This window comes from Periplaneta americana, chromosome 9, assembly GCF_040183065.1.
Source record: "Periplaneta americana isolate PAMFEO1 chromosome 9, P.americana_PAMFEO1_priV1, whole genome shotgun sequence".
NCBI classification, from domain to species: Eukaryota; Metazoa; Arthropoda; class Insecta; order Blattodea; family Blattidae; genus Periplaneta; species Periplaneta americana.
In genome coordinates, this window is record NC_091125.1 from 143,962,375 (window position 1) to 143,977,596 (window position 15,222).

The 15,222-nt window shown below is 37.1% G+C and overlaps 1 protein-coding gene across 2 annotated transcripts in view; it reads left to right on the top strand.

Annotated features, from left to right (window-relative positions):
• Positions 1–481: 481 nt before the first annotated feature.
• Positions 482–15,222, top strand: part of LOC138706592 (uncharacterized) — a 56,650-nt gene continuing 41,909 nt past the window's right edge. The window contains exon 1 of one of the 2 annotated variants that reach the window (XM_069836086.1): positions 482–941. The gene's annotated coding sequence lies outside the window, so the exon portion shown is untranslated. The remainder of the gene's footprint in view (positions 942–15,222) is intronic. The other variant, XM_069836087.1, reaches the window with a different exon arrangement.

Sequence of the window (15,222 nt, forward strand, 5' to 3'; positions counted from 1 at the left end):
CACGAGGTTGTAGTCGAACGCAGGACCTCATGAATAAGAGGCCTGAACGCTACCATTATGCTATCGAATAACACACAGTATACTTCAATTATAACTGTAGATATTAGGCAACGTGGTCCAACAACATGTAACATCGCCTGTCTCCGAATTGTAGCGAAGATAACCGAAGGGAACTTTGTTTCAGGAGAGCGGCCACTTTTTCTTTTGACAGCTGTACATAGGGTCTGGCAATGACTGTATTTCAAAATAAATGATAGTGCTTCTGTATGTCTTAATTCGATGCAGTTGTATTGCAGTCTCTTTATTTCCATCAAAATTACGTAATTCCATACCGTCAGCAAAATACATTCACCAAATTTTCATACGGTGAACCGTCACTGTAATAATTCATTATTATTGCATAAGAAAGGACTCAACCTTGCTAGTCCCCACTTTCTACCTAATACAGTATACTTTGGCACTTTCATAACATTTCCTTAACATTTCAGCTATTGAGCTAAAAGCATATTAATAGTGATGAGAAAAAGCTAGTTTCCCGTTATGTCTTTCAACGTAAATAACAACATTATATCGTGGAAGCTAAATTCAACAAGATCCGTGGCGAATTTAAATGGCCCGCCAGTTATCCTCCATTTCCAGTTACTATTCTGCACGTATACATAATACATACAACACAGCCTTCTGGGACTTCCCCATTCCTCTCTTCACCCCCGGACAGTCCTAAAGAGTTGGACTGTGTCACGTGATTCGCTCTACGCGTATCTGTAATTCTGTAGCGTAGCCATCGCTGTAAGCGTTGTCGGATGAGTGGCTGCAGGTACTTGCAAGAAGGTACTTCTATGTGAAGAGTTAAAATGTTATTTATTACACCTAACTATTTTACAGTGTGGTGAGAACAAACGATATTTTGTTAATGATGAAAGTGCCCTTCTGGTGTAAGTGTAAGTTAAATTTTTATTTTGAAGTCTAGTTTAGTATTCGTCTTGTTAACAGTGATGTTGATGTACCGGTATTTCTAAACAAAGAGCCCTGGCTCTGGGATTTCGGTAGTACTGGTACTAGTTGTCTTCATCATCATATCCGTAGGAAAACTTATTGTATGTCAGACAAAAATACATGGGTTCGAATCTAGATAGGCCTATAGAGGTTCGGTCTGCTGAGTAGACTCCTGGACAAGGTATAGCATCCAGCCGCCGCCCGTCAATGTAACGAATATTGTACACTTTTATCATTACCAATGTGGCGCTATAAGACAATTTTATCACAGCCAGAACACATTTCAATCCTTATTGCACTATATAGGCTATATGGAATTATCACTACATTAACATATTTAATGTTTCAGAAAACAAACACTGAACGGATTAAACGAGCGTTGAGTGACTTCTTCTATTGTGGATATAAAATGAGTCTTCAGCCGTCTTACATGTCGTACCAACATAACTTACGAGACATTACGAACATTTCACGTTAGTTTGCAATGTTCTAGCGGGGTAGAAATTCCGCCATTTTCATACCTCAGGGAAGTGTGTAGGTGTGAGAAAATGGAGTGTTATGACAGGTTAGGTTAGTTTAGACTTTTATTATGTCTTACGTGCCTATCTGTGACAGGTTAGGTTATGGTAGTTTAGGGTTTTGTTATGCCTTGGATAGGCAAATCTGTGACAGGTTAGGTTAGGATTTTAGTGACAGGTTAGGTTAGTCTAGGCTTTTAGTATGCTTTGCATGTACGAAAATGTGACAGGTTAGGTTAGTCTAGGCTTTTAGTATGCTTTGCATGTACGAAACTGTGACAGGTTAGATTAGTTTAGGATTTTAGTGACAGGTTAGGTTAGTTTAGGCTTTTATCATCGTCAAGATGAAAGTGGAAGCGATTGAGTGTGACGCTCTGGAACAGGTAGTGATTTTTTGTTTTCTATGTTGGCAGTTTGTCAGTCGGTGTCTATTCCAAATTCGGCGAAAGTTACTTAACGTTACGTTTCATTATGCAAAACGAAGTGATATTAAACGTGAGGAATATTACTGCAGGTGTGTAGTATTATGCGACAGGTTAGGTTAGGTGTGGTAGGCTGTGTAGTGTTATATGAGGTTAGGTTAGGTTAGGTGTGTAGTAGTATTACTATGTTGGCGACACAAACTCACTCCATTCTCTTCTTCAAATTACGTCGCATTAAAATATGGCCGTCTTTTTCATTTACGCACGACGATTTTCGTAAGTAAGATACGTATTTGGGGCGGGTTTGGTGGTCATACAGTGATCACATCCAGTTTATTCTCCAATTTCCACTACTCTACACTATAAATCCCAGACATTTTCAAGGTATTTTAACAATTTTCTCTAGTGGCTGGTTCATAAGTAACCTTCACCTAATTTATGTGAACTAATTCTTAATTTTACAAGATTCGAACTCGGGATAAACTTCAGTTACCTTATGTCCTCTCTTCCCCAAAAATTCCAATCTTATGCACACAAAATAAATTATTAGCACTGAAAAGTGCCTTTTTGTAAGCAAGATTAATGCGCATTCGACAAACACAGACAAATCTGCTTATTGATTATTGTTGGCAATGAGCTAACTGTATGCTGAAATTTTCTCCCTATCCTACAAATTTTGACATTTTTTAACAACGCCTTCATACCCTTACTAAGTAGGCCTAAGTACTTATACCTTTACGAGGCTCAAACTCACAAAATGTTCTCACTAGTTCAAACTATGACTAGTTATTATGAACTCCCCGCATTTGCTGGACCATTGGCAGACATTGACCCTCACTGTAACCTCGAAAAATCAGCCTTCTTGAGAGAAACCTTCGGCCCCTACCCTAATTCCCTTACAATTGCGCACATGAATACACAAAGCTTTACTACTCACATTGATGAGAATAATTTGAATAATTTCAAGGGAAAAATTGTTCCGGGGGCCGGGTACCGATCCCGGGACCTCTGGTTGAACGTACCAGCGCTCTGCTAACTGAGCTACCCAGGAACTCCACCCGACACTGTCTCAACTTTTCCCTTTATATCCACACAACTCGCGTGGGCTGACGAAGCGCCAGAGACCCACATCGAGTGCACACGAACTCTGTGTGACTTGGAATTGTGGTTTTCTGTTAACGTACACAGTGACGTATATATTATGCAAATCTAGTTTTTCAGGTAAGGCTCCCTGTAAAGCAGATTTGAATAATTCGTGTGCACTCGATGTGGGTCTCTGGCGCTTCGTCAACCCACGCGAGTTGTGTGGATATAAAGGGAAAAGTTGAGACGGTGTTGGGTGGAGTTCCTGGGTAGCTCAGTTGGCAGAGCGTGGCACGTTCAACCAGAGGTCCCGGGATCGATACCCGGCCCCAGAACAATTTTTCCCTTGAAATTATTCAAATCTGCTTTACAGGGAGCCTTACCTGAAAAACTAGATTTGCACATTGATGAGATGTGTGAAATATTTTCATCCTTAATATTCCACTTAATACTAGTATCTAAAACATAGCTTAAATACGCAATTCCCAGCTCTCTAGTTTACTTAGTGCGAAATGATCACTTGGAAAAACATGGTGGTGAAGTGGCAGTGTTTCTGAGAAATGACTTAGAATTTAAAATCATTAATGTTTCTCTTGGCAGATATTCTTCTAAACCCAAACTGCTGTATTTAGAAGTAAATATAGGATTTAAAGCTTGTTTAATCTGTGTAGTTTATCAACCCCTCTCCCCCCACAGAATCATTGGTGTTAACGATATTAAAATCTCATTGTCTAGCATATTTGTCATTATGAGCATGTCTTTATGTTGGGAGATTTTAACACTAATTTGCTTGACAAAGACTCGCCACAAACAAAACAACTGTTGAACATGTTTCAGGTTTTTGATATGATTCATCTCCCTCTTAATCCCACTCACCATACACAACACTTGGAAACGCTTCGTGACTTGATTGTTGTCAACAACCCCAACAAAGTATTGACACTATGGACCAGGGCCAGGCATGAGAGCGGCTTTGGTTAGCCGGCCAGAGCTGCTCTCGCTCCGCAAGGCAAGCCAGAGCAGAACGCTCACGCAATGGCCGACTCACATTACAGCTACCTTCCCTGCATTAATATAACAAGAGCCACGGTTGTTCTAGTCATTCAGTCTGTCAGCACATAATAGTTTATAAGGATATTACATCAATCCATTGTACAGTACAGACTTTATAACACTCTTATTAATTTAATGGAATAAACTTCGCTCTATGCACACACACAAACCATTAGGCTTATTTACATAACTCATACTGCAATCTCCTCACCACGGTTCTACGAGACAGGCGTATGGCTTCCACTTCCCCTACTTGCTGTGGACAGAGTTCATCTGCCAATATAATTGAACATAGCTTGATGAATTCACCTTCGTTGAATGTTTTCAATTCCTTTGCAATTTCGTGGCAAATTTTGTAGCTAATTCTCATAGCTGATTCACTAAGTGCATTATGACATATCATAAACTGTAATATAACACAGTACTTGTATAATTTAAAATTATATATTATTAAAATTCTCATAGCTGATTCACTAAGTGCATTATGACATATCATAAACTGTAATATAACACAGTACTTGTATAATTTAAAATTATATATTATTAAATGTATAATAACTTATAATGCAATATAAATATCAAGTAGTAACTCTAATATAATGTACCTGAGAAACATTTTCTTTAAGTTGTTGTATTAATTTATGGCGTTCATTACCAACATATTTGTCATATTCAGTAGCATGTTGTAAAGAATAATGCTGTTGAATATTGAACTTCTTAATCAGTTGGAGTGTTTTATGACAAATTAAACACTTTGCTAATCCACTGCTCTCTACGAAAAAGAACTCCTTCCATGATACATTAAACGCATTGGGAGTAGCGGGCCACTTTAGTGTATGAGCGGAAGCTCCGTCTTCAAAGTTCGCCATCATACTGCAGAATTACCACTGCACCGACACTGAATGACGTACAGTATGCATACGTCACAGCGCTCGGAAGAACTGCTCTTTAAAGCACACAGCGCTCATTTCTCAGAATCACGTAATGTGCCCAGCCCTGCTATGGACAATGCCCTGTTTCAGGATTTTCAGCTCACAACTCGTTATACGTTTCCTTTTCTTTCAAGTGTCCTAAATTGAAATAAAAAGCAATAGCTTTCAGAGATCTGAAACGCATTGACGACTCTGTACTTATCTCTGGCACACAGTCTGGAATCTCCCCACTGTAGATGATAAAGTACCAAAATTAAATAAATTTATATTACAGGGAATATCTTTTAACTGTACCGGAGAGTTGGAATTTCTTGGTAGCAGCCACAGAGTGACTGTGTCCCGCTATGCATGCACCCGTTGTTCGCCTGGCAGGCAAGCAATTACAGTTATTTGTACTTACCCAGCTCATATTTTTATGCTCAAAATGTCCCCCTGTTGACTGCTACAATATTGCTGACACCTTCTTATAAAATTATTATCAACTTTCACAGGTTCAGCAGCACTGAATGATGCCATTTCAGCTCTTATGTAGTCTTTTACGATCATTTATTGAACCTGTTTCTTTTAATTTTTAGATGGTTTTTTTTATTGTTTTTTTTTTACACAAGGTACAGGTCTGTTTGGAAATTTCTGTCGGAACTTGCGTCGAGTTTTCGTACAAGATTTTTTGTATTTTGTGTAAGTATTATAAATATACACATGCTCATGTAATGAAAGTGGCATTGGAATTAAACAATTCACAAAAATAATTAAGCACAGCTCAGAAACTAAAGAGCATTGGAGTATGCATCCACCCCATACGGCAGCCAATCTAGCACTGAGACTGCCAACCGGGAGCTGCGTCGTCAGCACGTTAGTCACAAGGCCGCCTGGAAGTGGGAAGCGGCAACTCTCCGGGACAGTTAAAAGATATTCCCTGTAGAATTATACAACAAACAAGCACCCTTAAAATACAAAGTTGTAAACAAACTATCTGCCCCTTAGATCACGGATAATATACATAGGCTAATATGATATGCGAGATGCTACTTTTCATAAATACAAAAAAAAAAAAACTGATAACTCGTATAATATAAACAATTAAGAAACAGAAAAATCCAAGCCATTAGAAATGTTAAATTATGACACTTTCACATCACAGTGCACAACTCAGATCTGTTCCAACTATGGAACAACTTATGAACAATGGAGATAGAGAAACCGCTACCCATGCAGACAAAATACCGGTTTCTCTAGAATCCGTCAATGATCACTTTCTGGGAGTTCGGACTACAAATAATGACACCACAGCAAAAGAGCACATCATTAATAACTTGATTGATACACCAATACCGACAAGACCAAAATTTGCCTTTACCATATAAGACATAAGAAAAGTTCTGAAGCATATCAAAATGAGAGCCAAAGGAGTTGATTGAATTAATATAAAATTGTTAAACAAAATAAGTGAGGTTATATTAGATATCTATTTTAACTCACATTTCCAATTACCCACTTGAAATGACTACTTACCTGAAGATTTGGAAACAAGCCCTCATTCGACCCCTTCCTAGAATCAAAACTTCTTCAATAGCTAATGACTTTAGACCTATCAGCATCATATCAACCTTATCAAAAGCACTGGAATGCATTTCTCACAAACAGCTGACTGACTACATGAATGAATATGAATTGCTAGATAAGTATCAATCAGGTTTCAGGACAGTATATAGCATGACAACTGCCTTGTTGAAAGTTACAGAGGACATTCGTACAGCCATTGATAAAAGTAAACTGATAATACTAAACCGATACTCTCTTTGACTTCAGCAAAGCATTTGACACAGTCGACCTTGGTTCAGCTCCTACCTTCACGATCGCCAGCAGTGTATCTTCCATAACTTTCGTTCATCAAGATGGCGTATCGTCAAACAGGAGTCCCACAAGGATCAGTATTGGGACCTTTCCTTTTAATGATATTGTTAGCTTACAAAATTTTGCAAATACTATCTATATGCTGATGACTAGACCACGAATCTTTATGCACTAAAAACCTGAAAATATGCATGTAACTATGCTGTAAAAACTGTTGAAATATGCGCTAAAAATTTTAATATATCAATAAAAAGGATTATTTCGATTAATAATATGATGTTAAATAAAATAATTTAAAGTAACCGTCATATTTATTGTTTTTTATATAAATGTATATTCATTTTACATTATTATTATTATTATTATTATTATTATTATTATTATTATTATTACAAAAGGCTTTTAAAGAATCCGGAGGTTCGTTGCCACTCTCACATAAGCCCACCATCAGTCCTTATTCTGAGCAAGATTAATCCAGTCTCTACCATCATATCCCACCTCCCTCAAATCTATTTTAATATTATCCTCCCATCTACATACGTCTTGGCCACACCAAAGCTGTCTTTCCCTCAGGGCTTCCAACTAACACACTATATGCATTTCTAAATTCATCCATGTCCTGTCCATCTCAACGTCTGGATTTAAGTGGAAGAAGAAAAAATACCTTTTTTTATCTGCCCCAGTGAGAATGTTTGCTCGTTAGCCCCAAATATTTTCTAAGCACCTTATTCTCGAACACCCTTAACCTCTGTTCCTCTCTAAAGGTGAGTATCCAAGTTTCACAACCATATAGAACAGAGGTCTGCATCGGACGTTTTAACTCGAGCGCCAAGTAGTTCATAGCATAATCCGATAGGTAGCGCACAAGCACGATGGCTAAAGTTCGCGAGCGATAAATCTTTGAACGGTATAAGCCGAGCGTTAGACATTCGTTCTTGATACCGGCAAGTAAGTACAATGTCAAAAATGGAGTGCGAGCTAAAAGATATGGTGAAGTTGAAACTACTCAACAAGGAATACAAGTTAAGTTTTAAAGAAGGTATGAAGAGCAGTGGCGGCTTGTGATCATTTTTATTGGTGGGACCAGATATTTCACAAATTTTATGATATGCTTTAAATAATGCACCTAGATTTTTATTTTATTTTAGTTAGTTGTTTCTACTGAAAATAATATAACTAAAACTACCGCCTATATAATAACGCAAATTCAACATTAAACTCGCCAATTTGCAGAATTATTTATAAGAAGATGTGTTTGTCCTTCTTTCTGGCAAACTTTTCGATGACCCTGTTCTTAAGTTCGGAATTTGATGGAGATGCTCCTTAAGAACAGAACAGAAAGGCAACGAATTCAGCCTATCTTGATCCATGGTGTTTCTGAGAAATGTTTTTATCCTATTTAATATGCTGAAACTCCATTCTGACACAGCTGTTGAAACAGGTGTTGTTAGTGCGATTCGAAGGGCTTTTCCCACTTCAGAGAATGAATCTTCAAAGGAATAATGCATAAAAAAAACTGAACAAATCTCATACAGAGGAAATGTCTTTAAATGTATGATTTCGATAGATCACTGATAGTTCATTAATAAATTTTTCTTTCGAAATTAAAGGACAGTAATTTTTTACGAAAATATTAGCCAGGTTGGAGAGGAACTTATCTCTATATGAAGCTAATTTCTTTGGATCAAGCATATTAAAGCTGCGAAATATAATGTGATTGCAGGAAACGTAATTGAATTGGTTGATAATGATATTGGCATCTGCTGATAGGTTTACTTGCCTACTGAGTTTCAGTCTTTTTCTTAGAGAAAACGAACATTCTTCTTCATCATCGACATTTATTTTATATCTGTTAGTGTTCTCTCTTATTTCCATTACAGCTGACTCTAAATGTTGTAATGCATCAGATATTCTCAATCTATTTGCAGTTTGCATCTGTATTATACTGTATAATATATCAACATGTTTCATTAAGTCATAAAAGGTAAAGGTATCCCCGTCACACGCCATGAAGGCACTTGGGGGGCATGGAGGTAGAGCCCCATGCTTTCCATGACCTTGGCACTAGAATGAGGTGGTGTGGTCGGCACCATGCTCTGACTGCCTTTTACCCCCGGGAATGACCTGGTACTCAATTTTATAGGAGGCCGAGTGAACCTCAAAGTTAGAAAAACAAAAATTCATTATCATTATTATTTAACAAGTTTTTTTTAGACCACAAGGTTCTCTCACTGTTATATCATTCCATTCATTTGAGTCATCTTCCTCTTCAATCCTTTCGAAGCATTTAAATGGCTCTGCTTCATTTCCCTTATCGGAGTATACAACTCGGGACTGAAAGTTCCATCGTATTGCTGAAATGGTCGGTATGCGCTTACTGCACACAGATCGCAGTAGGTCACTGCGTTAGGTGAAGTGGAGAAGAATGCTATGAATGCAGTAATATTTGCAAAAAAACAACGTCGTTGATTTAATGCGTTATGAACATGTATTTTTTTTATAACTAAATTAAGTTGGTGGGTGTAGCAGTGAACAAATTTCGCATAAGGAAATGTTTTCTGCATCAAAGTCTGGACCCCACCCTGGTTTCCATTCATTACTGCAGCACCATCATGTGCTTGAGCTATGAGTTTATTTTCTAAATTGGAAGGTTTTAGAACCTCGCTCAGACTGTTAACCGTGCGGTTGTTCACAGAACAAATATCTGCGACACATGCTTCCGTCCATCAGACGGGCCAGCTTGGACGGGCCCCAACGAAGCATATACTCGTAACGGTAACTTTGTAACACTTAGTGAATTTCCGTCAGTAGCGAATGCGACATTACATGCCGCACACCATGGCAGTTGAGTGCTAAAGTGATTCAAGTTGTGGGGCCCTTTGACGCAGGGCCAAGCTCACAATATTTAGTGTCATACAATCTTTGACATTTTACTGACACACATTGCGTAATGTGATGAAATTTACTGAAACAGTTAAGAATCCAGTACACTGTCTTGAACAAAATTTACGTATTTTAAATGCGAAAAAAAAAATTATGGGGGACGAAATATTGGTGGAACATGGCCCCTAAGGACCGGCCGCCCCTGATGAAGAGTGGTGTGGAACAAATTCTTACTTGTGACTTCACAGGATGTACGTTTCTTGTAAACATTGTTCAACTTTGTTGTCATTTTCTTCTGCTACAACTCATCTGAAGACACATTTGTAAATTTTGTCCAGAAAGATGATGATCTGATTGTGTCACTTCACATAAAAGAGCGATTCCATGAAAATGTCATATCGATGTGAATTTTTTTAAAATTAACTTGGGAATATTTTTGTTGAAGAAATATGTTTCTTTATAGTTTAAGTTGACTTATTCCATTAACTATTGTTTCAAATACTTTTGTTTTAGTCTGTCTTTTTATATTGAAAACACTTAAAAACGACGGAAGGGAAATGTATATTTAATATCACAATTTGAACACGTAAATTTGTTTTATTTCAATCCCTTTTTTTGTATTTCATATTTTGGTCTTTCCTTGAACTAAATATGAAACAGTTGGAGTATCCTAAGGTTCTAAGTAACTTAAAACATTACAATTATTTGTACTGTGTTACGGTCAGTCAGTCACAATAAACATACAAAAACTCTTCCACACAGCACAATAACTGACAGATTAAAATTTCCTTTGAGATTCTACATTATCACTACATCGCTAACAAAAAAGTATTATAAAAATTTTTTCTAAAATTATTTCATTTTCCACTGCAGCACCGTTCCATTAGACGTTTGTCATAAATGCAGAAAATAAATTCTTATTTTTAATGGTGTGACCAAGACATCTGTGTATCTTATCTGTCGCCTTCCATACAAGATAAGACATAATAACATATATAAAAATATGATTAATTATTATTCAGTCAATATGGCATTAAGCTTAAGCTTAATGCAATGCTTAAGCCATATTGACTGAATAATAATTAATCATATTTTGATATATGTTATTAACACGAGGCTTAGCTGAACATTTTCCAACATGAATTGTAAAAAGATGAGACATGTCGGTGAGATGACTTGTATGTGCTTCGTGTTTCTTACGAGCATGTTACGACAGATCGTATCTCACTCAAGGGCATGACACTCGACTGAATTCAAGCAACTCCTAACATGTTTATTATATAGGCTTATAATTTATTGTGTCAGTTTCTCTGGGGATTTTTGAGATGAATACAAATAAAAGAAAGCATGAAGACTCACCTAGTTAATACTGCTTCATCCATAGTATTTTGTTTGTTAGTTCAGCTTCTAAAGGAAGAAATTGGTTGGGCTATGAAGTGATTTAAATTCGATTGAAATGAGTGGGTCATAGAAGCAGATGATGATTCAGTACTATTGTGTAATGAATGGACATGTTTCAAGTGATAATTCAAACTACTTGCACTGCCACTATACCTAAAAGATTTTCCACAAATTTTCCAAAAACCTTTTTTTCTGTCAAGCACTTCTCCACGATCGTTCAATTCAAATCCAAATGTTTCACTGAGCTTACCTCTCAAATTCTCATATGACATAATGACGTTTTCACTTTTCACAGACCACAGAAATCTGATCACTTTCTTTAGCAAACTAAACATACAAGCTTCATCTACAAACTCTGTAAAAAACTGCAACAGTGTAGTGGCAAAAACAGAAAACTGTCCCCTATTGTAATCAGGTTACAAAATTTTAGAAAGAGAAGAAGATAGTTACTCTCTCACTTGCACACAGTGTAGCCATGGCTTAAGGGATGAGGAGGGCGAATCCCAAAACAGTATTATTTCATATGCTAGGAAGACGAGCTGACAACAAGGTGGAAGTTTTCTTGGAAAACCATAAAACTTAATAAGGGTTTCGCATTGTGTTTCAGCAATCAATAGAAGTAGATCAGGTCACTGTCCTCATATCTCCGTCTCTTTCTGAAGTGTTTGTGCAAAGATTTGCCCTATGCAACCTTCTACGCAGTCACAAAATAACTGTACTATTGTGCTTTTAAGTAAGCAAGTTCTGAGAGACGAATATTGTCGGAATTTTTAGTCTGAGTTTGCTTATTAATATCGAGTACAAACGATTAATTTTAGTCGACTCGATTATTTGATTAAACATTTTTGATCGATTAACCTTACAACAGAAATTGACCGGTTAATTGATCAGATTAATCGATTAAATCCCACAACACTAATTTTCACATTTTTTAAACAACTTTTTCATACTCATACTAATTACTGGTACGCTATTTAGTTACAGATTTACAAGACTCATACTCGGTAGGCTAAATAATTTTCTCACAGGGTTCAAATTATGTCCTGTTACTAACTGGGCAAGAGTCATTATGTAGGCCTACTGGTACATAAATTTTGACATTTTTTGAACCACTACTTCATAGGTAGACTCAAGAGCCTTATACCTACCAACTCCAGCTCACAATTACTTTACGGGGCTTTACTTCATGCATAGAAATAAAAATTTAGTTGAGTCAAGTATTGTCCATATTAGCTATAAGATTGTGCTGTTGTTTCTTGTGAAGTTATAGTCGCGATACTGTTATTCCCGGCGTGACTCCTCCTCTTTGCTTACATCTTAGGAAGTGAAGGCTCTATAAAGTCTAGGTAGGAAGTGTCGTTCGCCATTTTTGTTCTTTCGTTGCCGAGCTACCAAACGAGGAATCTATTTGCCACACCGTTAAACATTATCATGTCGTAGCTCCTATGATGATACTAATAAATCAAACGCATTGTAATTCAGCAAATAATTGAGCGGCAAGTAACGTCCTTGTGTGCTTTCTGCAAACGCCAACGAAAGAGCCAAAATGGCGGGCGATTATATTAAGTATTTAGCGAGCCTTAGGAAATGTATAACGTCATCACAAGATGGACACTTTTAAATGTAGCCGACATGCAAGGTGATTGACTGCCGGAAATAAGAGCAACGGGACTATAACATACGGTACTTTGGACCACACTCTCTCTCTCTCTCTCTTGCCTCTAATGGTAGTTATTTGTAGGTTTAGAATTTTATTATTTTCTGCGTAATAATGTAACACAATCTTATTAATGTTAGACCCACACTGTGGCAAACAAAACTGTTTCAGGCTGATGTAAACTAACTCAGACGGTTTGCTACAGCCAACTAGCCCTTGATAAGCAGATTATAGGCTACCACATACTGTATAACACTATGCAGACGAAACTGGGAGAGACAACCGAGAGTTGTTTCATATTCATTCATAGTGTTCTGTCCAAGCGCAGATCTTTCACTGCAAACCGAGCATTTTCCAATCTTCCCTATTTCCTACCTTCCTCTTAGTCTTTGGATACAATCCATATAATCTTAATCTTATCTATCATCTGATATCTTCTTCACCGAGCATTTTCCAATCTTCCCTATTTCCTACCTTCCTCTTAGTCTTTGGATACAATCCATATAATCTTAATCTTATCTATCATCTGATATCTTCTTCATCACCGAACTTTTCTTCCATTCATCATTCCTTTCAGTGCATTCTTCAGTAGGTAGTTCTTCTTAGCCGGTGACCCAGCCAATTTCTTTTTCTCTTCCTGATTTGTTTCAGCATTATTCCTTCTTCACCCAATCTTTTAGGATAGCGTCATTTCTTGTTTGTCTTTTCATTTCATATGTTCTGTTCCCCATATTCACATTTCAAGTCATCGTTGCTGATGTAAAACTTCGTATGTGACTCCAAGGGCAAAATGAGATTTTGTTACCAAAAAAACCGTCTACTTCCCATACATTGCTGAGTAATGTGTCAGGTCATTTTGTATGGCGTAATACGAATTTTTTTAACTTCCTATGTGGCAATAGAGTATTTGTCCACAGTAGAGTGTCCAGTTTAAGTGTATTTAGAAGATCCAGGCACGTAGGTGTTCTTACACGTGTTTTTACTTACAGTAAAATTCCCTGTTATGTTGAGGTTACTCATAATATTGAAAAGGAGGCTCGAGAAATGAAAGTTCGTTGCAGTCATAAAAATCTAAATGATAAGAGGAACAGAAGCTTTCTTCGTGACAAGTTTACAGAAAATTATAGTTTGCAGGCATTTGACAAATTTTGGAAAATACCATCATGACCAGAAGAAATGGCTTTTGTTAAAGGATTGGTAAACCCAAGACCCATAAGGAAAAGAAGAAAGGAGGGTATAATTAATACACAACCAAAAAAAAAATGGTTATTATATACCGGCTGAATCTTTTCATCCTGCGGATTGGTACCTAGGCAAATCTGCATTTTACAGACGATGCGAAATGCAGGTGCTCACATCACATTCACCAGCCCATCCAATAAGGCTACGATGTTGACCTGTGTTAATGTGCTGTGATAGCGCAACGGTTAACACGCTGGGTTGTCCCTGTGCAGGTCCGGGTTCAAATCACGGCTCTGGATAACATACTTTTTTGTTATTATTTACCTGTGTTTCGAGAAAGTTCTAGAAAAGCATGTTTTCTGTCCAAATGCATAGAACATTCTAGACATTGAATTTGCCTATAAATAGTTCTAGCTGCTCGTGCTCAGTGTGGTACATAGCAGTCAATTCAGCTGAAAGTTATACGACGCAGGGGACTGTGTTTACGGTATAGTCTGTAAAATGCTGGTACTGCATAACTTCTCAATCTGCAGGATAAGAGATTCACTTGGTATACTTAGGGACACTGAAGAGTGACAGTGCGTGTATAGTGAGGGTCACATAAGAACAGTTCCTAAACAGCAAATATTGCCGTCTTGTCAGTGTTGCCAACTGTTACCAGATATCACATGATCCTTCATACTAAATGACTTATTTACTTAACGTACTTTATGTTGGAAGGTTATTCTAAATAAGTCAATAATTTGTAACATATTTTCGTAGGCAAACTATACGAGAAAGGGATCAACATGTCAAGTATTTTGTCTGGCAATACGAAATTCATTGGTTTGACTAAACAAAAGACACACGAGACCTAACCTAAAAATGTATTTTGTTTGACCACATGAAATTATTAGTACTAATGCCGAAAACTTACCTGACTATAGTCTTGAATATAACCACAACGCAACACATAAAATGACTAATATGTGTTAATACTATTAGTATGTTCAAATTTCACTAGTTTCCAGTAACAGGCTCAGAAACTAGTACAATTTCAATTTCATGGAACTCCAGTGCCGACAAATATTGTCGATATTTGTCTCAGCTGCCAACATACTAGTTACAAAATCACTACCATTTGTAGTATTTGTCAGTTTTGAAATTCGAAACGAAGTTGGCAAAAGAAAATTCAACCTGCAAACTAGAAAATCACCACAATCCACTAGCATATATGTAGTAATGGGGGAAAAATGGTTAGG